Source organism: Leptopilina boulardi, unplaced genomic scaffold, assembly GCF_019393585.1.
Source record: "Leptopilina boulardi isolate dan_hultmark-lab unplaced genomic scaffold, ZJU_Lbou_2.1 LbouV2_41, whole genome shotgun sequence".
In the NCBI taxonomy this organism is placed as follows: Eukaryota; Metazoa; Arthropoda; class Insecta; order Hymenoptera; family Figitidae; genus Leptopilina; species Leptopilina boulardi.
Genome location: NW_026137985.1, coordinates 1,259,613 through 1,271,786, shown reverse-complemented (window position 1 = coordinate 1,271,786; position 12,174 = coordinate 1,259,613).

Below are 12,174 nucleotides of genomic sequence, written 5' to 3'. Positions count from 1 at the left end.
GCAAAAAGCATCAAAATGAGCTAGATCCGATTCATTTTGAGTTCAAGTTAAAATGACAATTATATAGTCAATTAAGAAGCACTTTATCATAAAACCATTAATCAAAATCATTGTTTTCAATGAACAAACAGATTACACTTGAAAAAACTTTGTTTCTTAAATCCGATTCATTGAATTTATAGAAAACAAAATAAATTATTTTTAGGTTAGAAACTTCTGAATTGACAGAAATAAATACCAACCATGCAACACAAAACATGAAATTTAACGGCGCCACTGTCTAAAAACCAAAGACAATGGCGCCAAATTTAAACTTGAAACTATAACCAAAAATAAAGTGTTATTCATTATAATAATGTAATGATTGTTATAACATTCTTCAGTTTAAATATTTTTAATTTTAAAAATAATCAAATAATATAAAAGTATTAATATTTATTAATATTATTAATATTAAATAAATATTAATATAATTAATGTAATATATATATATATATATATATATATATAAATTTTTATTTAAACTTATTTTAATAAATTTATCCCATACCATTTTTTTAATTGTAATTCTTGTATATTTTACAATTATTATATATTATCTATTATTATATTTATATTATACTATTTTAAAATATAATACATATAATAGTTTGTAAATGAATATTATAAATATAATATATGATAATAACTTATATTATACATTAACTATAATTATTCAAATTTATTGTTACATTAAAGTAAAAAATATTTCTACTATTTCAATTTGAATATTGCGCCAGTGTGGCGCTGCATACATAAGTTGCAGTTGTTGCCAACATAATAATCTTAAAATCTTGAATTTCAACAGAAACTAACATAACCTGACATTTGATCCGGGTCCGGTTCATTTTGAGTAACTTGAAGTTAGTTGTTGTTCATTATGATACCGAATTCAGAATGAACTGCAACAAAAATGAACTCAGTTTTTTTCTGTGATATGATTTTCGTAATCAGCGCATCAAAATACATAAAAGTAAGTAATATAAACAAATCGGACAAGTACGAGTTACACTCGCATTAAAACCGAGGGTTTCGTACCCTTAAACCTAAAATTTGAGAGGGTAAAAGTGTGAAGGCAGGTGGAAAAATTCCAATTTTTCTTAATTTTTCTTGTAATATGGGCATAAAAACACATAGATAGACACATAGTCACATAGATTGAAAATTATCAGTTTTTCCTTGAAAACGCTATGATAATCAACTCCAATCGTTCTCGCTATACATTTTTTTGTAATCTACACGTAAAAGCACGTAAAAATGTATAAATTTAAAGCCCTTTAGATAAAATTTTCTTCGTTTTTTGAAGAAAATTCATGATTTTTATCGAAAATTATCAGTTTTTCCTTGAAAACGCTATGATAATCAACTCCAATCCTTCTCGCTATTTTTTTTGTAATCTACACGAAAACACGTAAAAATTTATAAATTTTTGAAGCCCTTTAGATAAAATTTTCTTCGTTTTTTAATGAAAATTCATGATTTTTTCTAAAAATATGAGTTTTCCTAGGATATTCCAAAAACATCCCTTGGATATTCTAGGGATACCCCAGGGATATCCTAAGGATACTTTCAGGATATCCAAAGTAGCGGCGGTTAGGATATCCTAGGGATATCCTAATTATTTCCCCGGATATTATTAGGTTATCCTCAGGACGTCCTAAGAATATCCCTGGAATAATTAGGGATGTCCTTAGGACGTCCTAAGGATATCCACAGTATGTCTATATTATCTTAAGGATTAGAATATCCTTGAGTCGTTTTAAAAATGTCCCTAAGGTATCCATAAAACGACCCTAACATACAAATTAATTAAATAAAAATGGAAAACATATTTTTTGGATGTATTTATAATGTATTTCCAAGATATCTAAAATGATTTACCTTGTCTACAAGAATTCTTTTTTCTACTTTTTCTTTAATAAATCTCTTGAAACCAGCTCAATCGCTAACTATGAAACACTTGCTCAACTGTACATACTTTATGTTATTTGGCACAATCTAGCCCACTGCTCCATGTGGGCAAACAGCCGAGTTGTTGTTCCTGTGGTGTACCAGACGTTTGAGACTCACTATTGTTCATAGTTTGATAGTAACCCTCTCGCTCGTCGGAAAAGACATACTTTTCTCCCGCTACACAAGTAAGAAATGGTGTACTTTCGGTGCGTGTGTTAGAACAAAAATTTTTCATTCGGTCAGTCCCATAAAAAATGAATTTAAAGTGTCGAAAATCGCATTTTTGGCTTAAATATATGCTCTAATTATCAACTTTAAGGCACAGATTTGAAAAATGATTGACAATCACGGGAAACCTATTTATATCAAAAAATCGCTATCTCAAATAGTCAAAATTTGAATCATAATGATATCCTAGGGAGATCTTAACGATATTTCTAGAATATTTTAACGATATACCAAGTTTATCCTAAGAATATCCCCAAGATATCACTAGGATATCCCTGGAATATCCCAGGGATATCCCTAGAATATCCTCAGGATAACCCTAAAATATCCTAAGGATATCCCAGAATATCTTCAGTATATCCCCAGGATATCCCAAAAATATCCCACGTAAAGGCGTTTTGGATTTTCTGAGGATATCCTAGGATATCCTATGGACGTTTTCAGGATATCCTACATTAGTTTAGGATATCCTGAGGAAATCCTCAGGATATCCTTTTGTTGTGAGGGGATCATCAACTCCAATCGCAATATGAACAATATGAACTGTCTTGGTCAAATAGTGTGTGTGCTAGGAAGATTCAACGCTTTTTTTTAAATTTTTGATTTTTCCTTGACAACGCTATGTAAGTCGATTCGAATCATGTTCGTTATATTTTTCCTGTAATTTTCACGTAAAAATTCATAAGAGTACCAAATTTGAGCTCTCTACAACCAGAGAAAAAATTTATTAGTTTTGAATAAAAACGTATATTTAAATCATTTTTATTTATTTCAAATAAATATTTTATTTAAATTAAATAAATAAATGTTTGTTTGAAATTGTCGTATATGTTTCTTACAAATAAACAATTTTATTAGTACTTTTTAAAAAGGTACTTACATTTGTGGCATATAAATAATATATTTAATTCAAATAAAAGTTTATTCGAGTTCAACGCAAGCATGCGCAGAATACTGTATACGATATAACTTTAAAGATGTCGGACGTAGTGAAAACGAGGTGACAGATTAACGCGACCAAGCAGTTGTTTGTATACAAGGATTGATTATTATTTGATTAAGACAAATACTAATTTCAGGATAATTAAAGAAATGTTTTTATTCGCGAGTGTTTATTAATTAAATCACACTTTCCTTTTATTTTGAGTGCCTTTCTCCCTGTTGTGTCTCAAATGTGAAGCAGAATTCAAATCAACTTATCATTGACACAGAGAAATGGAAATTGTTATGTTTCAACAATATCCACGGAACATACAAAAAAAAATCTGCCCGCTCCCCCTTCGGGGTAGCGGACACATTCTCATCCGCGCTTCGCGCGGGGGGGCTCGCTGCGCTCGCGGGTTTGCACGCGCCTTGGGGCGCGAAGAGCACTCCGTCGCGCTACGCGCTCCAAATGTTATGCTAACTCTACATTTAATATTATATTATAATATTTTAATATAAAAATTATATCCAATAATTTTATTATTATTATATAGGATTAATTTTCTTAAAGTTCTTCGACTTTAAGGAGAACATTCTCATCATGGCACTCGCGTTTCACGCTCGAATGTATGATGCGGAATTAGAAGTGTTTTTGAGTATTTGGATTTTTCATTATTTAACCCTTTGCGTCACAGTGGGTCGCTCAGTGACCCACCTTTGGTTTTTCACTATATTACAATTATATTTCATATGAATTCGCTTGAAAATCGTTACTCGGGGGTTTTCGGGGTCGCTGATTACGAATCTGACTTTAGTTTTTAAAAATTCAAAATGGCCGATCCAATATGGCGGACATAAAAGTTAAAAATTAACTGAATTCTCTTGAAAATTGATACTCGGGGGTTTTCGGGGTCGCTGATTACGAATCTGATGTCAGTTTTTAAAAATTCAAAATAGCGGATCCAATATGGCGGACATAAAGTTGAAAATTGACTGCATTCGCTTGAAAATCGTTACTCGGGGGTTTTCGGGGTCGCTAAATACGAATCCGATGTCAGTTTTTTAAATTTCAAAATGGCAGATCCAATATGGCGGACGAAAAAATAAAAAGTCAACGCATTCGCTTAAAACTCGTTACTCGGGGGCTTTCGGGGTCGCTGATTACGAATCTGACTTTAGTTTTTAAAAATTCAAAATGGCCGATCCAATATGGTGGACATGAAGTTGAAAATTTACTGAATTCGCTTGAAAATCGGTACCGGGGGTTTTTCAGGGTCGCTGAATACGAATCTGATGTCAGTTTTAAAAAATTCAAAATGGCGGATTCAATATGGTGGACATGAAGTTAAAAATTGACTGAATTTGCTTGAAAATCGTTACTCGAGGGTTTTCAGGGTCGCTGAATAAAAAAATAAAAATAGAATTTCAGAATTTTAAATGTTTAAATAGAAATAATAGATGCTTATCTTTAAATCATGTACCTGACAACACTTGGATTAGTAACCTGTAAAAATAAACGTTTTTTACACTCAGCAGTATTGTTATTTACAAAATTGTTAGCATTTATGTTTTTGTAACTGAATCCAATGTATACCTTTTTTTACTATCATAAAGATTGTTGACGATCGTCATTTGTTTTACTGACTTTTTTTTGCGACGATCGTTATTTGTTTTATTTATAAAAATAAAAAAAAAAAAATAAATAAATAAAAAAAACAAGGTGGAACCAAAATCTTGCCACGTCCACGTCGTTGGTTCTGGGTAACGCTGAGAGCAGGATAGATAAAAAAAATGAAATTATTATTTTCGAAAAGTGACATGAGATTCGTATTCAGCGTCCTCGAAAACCCCCGAGTAACAATTTTCAAGCGAATCTAATCAATTTTCAACTTCAAGTCTGCCATATTGGAACCGCCATTTTAAATTTTGAAAAACTGACATCAGATTCGTATTCAGCAACCCTGAAAACCCCCGAGTGTCAATTTTCAAAGAAATTCAGCCAATTTTTAATTTTTATGTCCGCCATATTGAATTTTTCAAAACTGACATCAGATTCGTATTCAGCGACCCCAAAAACCCCCGAGTATCGATTTTCAAAAAAATTCAGTCAATTTTTAGTTTTCATGTCCGCCATATTGGATCCGCTATTTTGAATTTTTGAAAACTGACATCAGATTCGTATTCAGCGACCCCGAAAACCCCCGAGTAACAATTTTCAAGCGAATTCAGTTAATTTTCCACTCCAAGTCCGCCATATTGGATCCGCCATTTTGAATTTTTAAAAACTGACTTCAGATTCGTAATCAACGACCCCGAAAACCCCCGAGTATCGATTTTCAAGGGAATTCAGGTAATTTTTAATTTTTATGTCCGACATATTGGATCCGCCATTTTGAATTTTTGAAAACTGACATCAGACTCGTATTCAGCGACCCCGAAAGCCCCCGAGTAACAATTTTCAAGCGAATTCAGTTAATTTTTAACTCCAAGTCCGCCATATTGCATCCGCCATTTTGAATTTTTAAAAACTAATGTCAGATTCGTAATCAGCGGCCCCGAAAACCCCCGAGTAACAATTGTCAAGCCAATTTAGTAAAAAGAAAAATGTGTGACTTAAAGGGTTAAATATATGAAACATTTGAGCAAACGAATACATTTAAGGGGTTAGTATCTCATCTCCATTATTTTTTTCAAATAGTTTTTTTAATTAAACAATTTATTTTATTTACTTCAAGCTTGTTATACATAAAAGTAAGGGTTATATATACTATTCCCAGTTGAAAAATCTTGTACAATATCATGTACATTTTTTTGTTCAAGTTCAAGTACTTGCACATTCGCGTGATCTTGTACAAGAGCAGAAAACGAACCTGTAAAAAGAATTGGAACAAAGTACATGAACCTGTACAGGTACATTCAAGTGTATTTGTTTGCGACTTTGTGACTGTTGTGTGTGTAAAATTGCAAATCTATTTGTTTCGATTTATAAAAGTTATTTTGTCAACAACATTTTATGTCTATATACGTACGTACAAACATACATACATACATACACACAGACAGACGTAAAGATTTCATGGAAATAGTAAAAGTCAATTTTCGACCAATTATAATACCTTCTTATGTGATGAGAATGTAAAAAAAAATGCTTTTTTCATTAAAATCTTAAAAACGTAAAGAGATAGAGAATAATGTTTAATGGCAAAGTTGTAGCTGATAAAATTTTGAAGAAAAAAGTCTCTGGGGTCATTATGCCAAGATGAATACATTACAAGATAATTAAGTCAGAAATTCTGATTTTTGTGTAAAAAAATATAAATAATATGTACATAGAGTGGTTTTTTTCTAAATTGATATTTTTTTCACTTGTATCATATTTTCTGAGTCTATTATGATGAGAATGTGTCTATTTTATGGACTGATTTTTTTCACCTCATTAATAAAATTTAATTTTTCATAAAAAATGTCTTTTTTGGCGTTTTTTAGGTGTTTTTCGACAATTAAACCACTGTAACTTTTACAATTTTAATTTAATCAAAAAATTTTATTTAAAAAAAATGTTTTCTTTTTCCTGGACTGTAATGCTGTGTAGTGAAAAAAAATTTTTTTAAAAAAAAATTAAATTTCAAAATTTTGAAAATCCCGCACTTTTTGCATTTTTTGATGAAAATGGCTGGCTAACGAACTTAACCCGTATTTTGATACTAACTTTGTGTATGCAAAATTGCAAAACGATTTGTTTCGATTTACAAAAGTTATTGTGTCAACAACATTTTGTGTCTACATACGTACATACATACATACATACATACATACATACAGACAGACACTTTCGCCGGACCATGTTTTTTCGACTCAGGGCACCTCAAAACGTAAAGATTTCATGGAAATAGTAAAAGTCAATTTTCGACCAATTATAATACCTTCTCATGTGATGAGAATGTAAAAATAAATGCTTTTTTCATTAAAATCTTAAAAACGTAAAGAGATAGAGAATAATGTTTAATGGGAAAGTTGTAGCTGATAAAATTTTGAAGAAAAAAGTCTCTGGGGTCATTATGCCAAGATGAATACATTACAAGATAATTGAGTCAGAATTTCTGATTTTTGTGTAAAAAAATATAAATAATATGTATATAGAGTGGTTTTTTTCTAAATTGATATTTTTTTCACTTGTATCATATTTTCTGAGTCTATTATGATGAGAATGTGTCTATTTTATGGACTGATTTTTTTCACCCCATTAATAAAATTAAATTTTTCATAAAAAATGTCTTTTTTGGCGTTTTTAGGTGTTTTTCGACAATGAAACCACTGTAACTTTTACAATTTTATTTAAAAAAAATGTTTTCTTTTTCCTGGACTGTAATGCTGTGTAGAGAAAAAAAATTTTTTTTTTAAAAAATTAAATTTCAAAATTTTGAAAATCCCGCAGTTTTTGCATTTTTTGATGAAAATGGCTGGCTAACGAACTTAACCTGTATTTTGATACTAACTTTGTGTATGCAAAATTGCAAAACGATTTGTTTCGATTTACAAAAGTTATTGTGTCAACAACATTTTGTGTCTACATACGTACATACATACATACATACATACATACAGACACACAGACAGACACTTTCGCCGGACCATGTTTTTTCGACTCAGGGCACCTCAAAACAAATATCCATTTTTATTTAAGTCAAATATATTTTATTTAATTCAAATAAAACATTTCTCTGAGTGTATGTGAAAAACTGTGGCCACTAGGGGGGGGGTTACATAGTCATTTTTAGGGATTTTTCGTAAAAATTCATGGTTTTTCCTTGATAACGCAATGATAATTGAGATTCGCTATATTTTTCCTGTAATCTACACGCCAAAATACAAATGTGTACCAAATTTCAGCCCTATAGATAAATTCGTGTGGCAGCTAGGGGGGTGGGTACATGGCTTGCTTTACTAGTCTCATTAATAGGGTTCCCCCTTCGGGTACGGAACCCTAAAAAATCAAAAATATTTTTAGAAAATTCAAAACTCAAAAATTTTATGAAAAATTTCGAAAATATTATAAAAATCGTTTGCCTGATATCGGGCTAGGCTTAAAAGTTTCGTAAAAAGAAGTAGTTATTAAAAAAAAAATTTGAAAAAAATCGATCAGAACGTCAAATGAGAAAAATGACTTTTTATTATTAAAACTAAAAAATTTGATAGTAATATCGCTTAAAAAAAATTCGATTTTTTTTGAAAAGTAAGTTTAAAAACACACATTTTAAAAAAAGACTTTTAAAATTGATGCATTTTTAAGGAAGTTATGAGCATTCAAAAATTAAAAGTCATGAAAATTCTCCAATTTTCAAAATTTCATAACTCGAAAACGGCTTGCTAAAAAAATTTGAAAAAATTCATGGAAGCTAGTCTCAATTAGTACTAAAAGAAAAAAAATCGAAAATGCAATTACAGATGGACTTTCACTTTTAAAATTTAGTTAAGATGTTAGTTGTTTTTTGTAAAAATCCACATTTTATTTTTAAAATTCTTAATTAAATGAGCTTTCGCCCGTCAACGTCGGGCCTCATCAGATTTAAATACTGAAATTAAATTTACATTTTTTGATTTTGTTATAAAAATAAAATTTAATTAAATTGATAAACATATCCTCAAACTCACCAATATGGATTTCCACTCTCATTTAACAATTTTAAACAAAAACAAGTTGTAAATTCAGATGTTCATTACATGAACATTTTGCTTCCTCTTTACGATCAGCAAAAAAATTTGCTTCCTCGTGGAGAAAGCAAAATTTTATTGCCAAAATGTGATTTTGATTTTTTAACTTTCATTAATTGTTTAAATTTACCTCAAATGTATACTTTATATATATCGATCGATTCGTCATGACGTAAGGAATACAATTATTTCATATGGGCATATCTCTAGAACTTTTAAACTTTGAGATATTAGAAAAATTAATTTTTTTTTCAGGGCACATTCGTGTAACAAATTTTATTGTCTTCAATATTGATCAAATACTAAAGAAAAATTTGTTACGCAACACAGTGGACCTTATTGCAAAAAACCTGCCCAAAATCTCTAGATGTGTTTAAAACTGACTGAAATTTGTTACACGCGGATTTTTTTGGTTGCTGATTACAAATCCGACGTTATTTTTCCAAAATTCAAAATGGCGGATCCAATATGGCGGACGACTTTTAAAAAAATTTATCGAATTTGTCTGAAATTTGTTACTCGGGGGTTTTTTGGGTCGCTGATTACGATACTGAACTTATTTTAAAACCCAAATATATTATTATAATATAAACTAAAATTTTAAAAATCAAAATGTGTAATTTAATATTAAAATATTTAATCCTACAGTTTCGAAAATTTTATGTCCTATGGCTTATTAAGTCATAAGTAAATGTAGTTTATAACAATTTTTGAATTTTTTAAAATTTAATTTTTTAAAAAATTTTGTTTGCAATTTTGGATCCACCATTTTGAATTTTGAAAAATTAAGTTCAGATTCTTAATCAGCGAGCCCATAAACCCCCGAGTAACAAATTTTAGGCCAATGGCATCAATTTTGTCAAAAGTCATCCGCCATTATGAATTTTGTAAAACTAAGTTCAGATTCGTAGTCAGCGACGCAAAAAACCCCCGAGTAACGAATTTCAGGCCAATTGGATCAATTTTTTTAAAAGTCATCCGCCATTTTGGATCCGCCATTTTGAATTTTGAAAACCAAAGTTCAGATTCATAATCAGCGACCCCAAAAACCACCGAGTATCAAATTTGAGGCCAATGGGATCACTTTTTTAAAAAGTCGTCCGCCATATTGGATTCGCCATTTTGAATTTTGGAAAATTTAAAATTCAGATTAGTAGTCGCAGCGACCCCAAAAACCTGCGAGTGAGAAATATCAGCCAGATTTAAACACATCTATTAGTTAATACTTACTTTTCTTCACAAACTATGCGTCGGACAGTTTAGGTTTATATTTATTATTAATTATACAGTTTTAATGAAGTGTGCAAAGGTTAACGATTTTTCTGTATACTTTTATAATGCATGAGAAGAGATTACAATGAGTTGGGAGCATTTAGAAGCAAAATCCAACATGTGCTTTTCAAATATTTGACTTTTTGATGTGAGTTACGTTTTAAAATTTAATGTTTAAAGTCATTGCATTCTTTGTGTAAAGGAGGCACACATTCCTGTATGGGTTCAAATTACTTCTTATTAGGTAGATAATATAATCCCGTTGTGCCGTTACTCAAAAACCTTCGTTAAAAAAGTTATATCAGTTTAACTGCTAACTTGTAGAAATTTTGAAAAAGTTGTCTCGCAAGTTTATATTTATATATAAACTTCAATTTAAAAAATCACAAAATTTTATAGCCAAAATGTGAATTTTTGATTTTTCAACTTTCATTAATTCTTTAAATTTACCTCAAATGTATACTTTATATATATATCGATCGATTCGTCTTGACGTAAGAAAAACGATTTTATTATATATAACCTTAAATTTTTCTATTTAAAAATTTTTTCGATTAAAAAAAAAATTTTTGGAAAAAAGACGATAACATTTTTTTTTGGGGGTATTTTTCAAAATCCTTTGGTCAGATTTGAGATATTAATATGATAAATGAGCCTACCAAATTTTATCTAAATCCATTAAAACCTGTTAAAGTTATCTTCTAAGCAAAAAAGGGATCCACACACACACACACACACATACACACGCACATACATACATCCGGACAATTGATCAGGATCTCATATAACATGTTTCTATAAAGAAAAAAATTTGTTTCCGCCACTTTGAAAAGTTTTATAAACGAAAGGACTACAAAGCTTCCTCCACGAGGAAGCAAAATAATAAACAATTAAGTTGTAAATTCAGATATTCATTACATGAACATTTTGCTTCCTCTTTACGATCAGCAAAAAAATTTGCTTCCTCGTGGAGAAAGCAAAATTTTATTGACAAAATGCGATTTTGATTTTTTAACTTTCATTAATTCTTTAAATTTACCTCAAATGTATACTTTATATATATATCGATCGAGTCGTCTTGACGTAAGGAATACAATTATTTCATATATAAACTTCAATTTAAAAAATCACAAAATTTTATAGCCAAAATGTGAATTTTTGATTTTTTAACTTTCATTAATTCTTTAAATTTATCTCAAATGTATACTTTATATATATCGATCGATTCGTCTTGACGTAAGGAATACGATTTTATTATATTTAACCTTAAATTTTTCTATTTAAAAATTTTTTCGATTAAAAAAAAATTTTTGGAAAAAAGACGATAAAATTTTTTTTTGGGGTATTTTTTAAAATCCTTTGGTCAGATTTGAGATATTAATATGATAAATAAGCCTACCAAATTTTATCTAAATTCATTAAAACCTGTTAAAGTTATCTTCTAAACAAAAAAGGGATCCACACACACACACATACATACATCCGGACAATTGATCAGGATCTCATACAACATGTTTTTATAAAAAAAAAAATTTGTTTCCGCCACTTTGAAAAGTTTTATAAACGAAAGGACTACAAAGCTTCCTCCACGAGGAAGCAAAAATTATTACTTATTATTATTATTTATTATTAATTATGTGCACAGAATTGAATCACAAAAAAAGATTATTTAAAGAGATGTTTCACATTTTAAGAAATAGGAATTCAATTAATAAAAAAACTGACTTAACATCTTTAAATCAAATATACCACTCTCTTATTGTAAATACTAATTAATATTGGCTATGATATAATAATATCCCTCACAGAACCAGATATCCTAGGATATTCCAAAACCATCCCTTGGATATCCTAGGGATACCCCAGGGATATCCTAAGGATACTTTAAGGATATCCAAAGTAGCGGCGATTAGGATATCGGATATCCCAAAGATATCTAAGGATGTCCCTAGGACGTCCCAGGGATATCCTAATCATTTCCCCGGATATTATTAGGATATCCTTGGAATACCCTTAGAACATCCCAAGGATATCCCTGGAGTAATT